The sequence below is a fragment of the Tiliqua scincoides genome, chromosome 1 (genome assembly GCF_035046505.1).
Source record: "Tiliqua scincoides isolate rTilSci1 chromosome 1, rTilSci1.hap2, whole genome shotgun sequence".
Classification (NCBI taxonomy): domain Eukaryota; kingdom Metazoa; phylum Chordata; class Lepidosauria; order Squamata; family Scincidae; genus Tiliqua; species Tiliqua scincoides.
The window spans coordinates 141,161,975-141,163,305 of NC_089821.1; positions in this window are offsets into that span (position 1 = coordinate 141,161,975).

A 1,331-nucleotide genomic window follows, 5' to 3' on the forward strand; every position below is an offset into this window, starting at 1 on the left:
ATGTGGTGTTGTACATTAAGTCTGGTTTTTTACATTAGGCTGGTTTTTTAAACACCCGTTTCATGAGTCAAGGATTCCATTAAGATGGAAAACAAATGAGAAAAGTTAATACTCCCTAGCAATTATATAGCATGTTTAGTGTTCAGGCAAACTTGATCTACACTGCATTTGTTATAATCCTTGCAATGACCCTGTAAGACAGATAAATACCACCCCTACATTAGCTTATTCCTTATGTTTTCACCAAATCCCTTTAAAGACTGGAAGCACTCTTTAATAATTAAAGAGATTTTGATCAAAACCTCTTGTCTCTCTTTTTATTCCACATGCAATAAGTTAAATGTGCACTAAATGTGCTGCATGTTACTACAACATTGTCTACTGCATACAGATCTCCTTTCACTGACTTCCTGCTCCCACCTTCCTTGGGGTGCACATATGAGCAGCCCCTCAAAAAAAGCATCTTCACTGTTGCCCATCCTCAGATGGGGTTTAAAATGAATACATCACTTTAAACTTCAAATACCATACAAAGAAGGGGATCACATCCCTTTAACCATAGCATGAGTTTTGAGTAAGGCGAGAAAATAGCAAAGTACTCCTTTACAGTGCTTAAAATTTGAAGCAAAACAGTTCCCTTAAATGTTAAGCCCCATGCAAGGATGTAGTGTGGAAAGGGAAGCGGATGATCCTACTCCTGCTCATTTTTAGCAAGCATGGTTGGGATCAATTCAGTTTGCTTCTGTGGTGGACTGGACAGAGGTTGTAGTGGCAGACTTGGGGTGAAGGGTCCCCCTTATCCCCACACCATCTGCAGCCTATGGAAGCCCTATCCGCCTGCTTCATGACTAGGCTGTCCGTGTCAAAAATGAATGTGAGAATTGGGCAATCGTTTCTTTAAAAGGCACACTTTCTGCTTTGGAAAGGGGGAGGAGTGTTTTGAAGGAAATTACTATTCTCTACATTTTTGTATAGTTGCTTTCAAGAATATAGATGGTCTGTTTTCTTCAGACTGTAGACTTGTCTGGTAAAGTAATTATCTGTGATGCAGACGGAGAGGAAAGAATCACATCTGCACAAAACAGGATGACCGAGACAGTAGAGAGAGAGAGAGAGGAGGAGGAGGAGGAGGAGGAATTGTGGAGGGGAATCCCCAACAGAGTCCCAGCTGTCCACTGTCCGTAGTAAAGGAGCTTGCCAAGAATATTCAAATTGATTTAGAGAGAAAAGCTGAGGAAACTATTTAGCCTCCGATAGCTTGAACTGGTGACAATAATTGCAGAAAATAGAAGTTTCCAAACCACAGCCCTCCACCGCTTTTACGTTGCCTC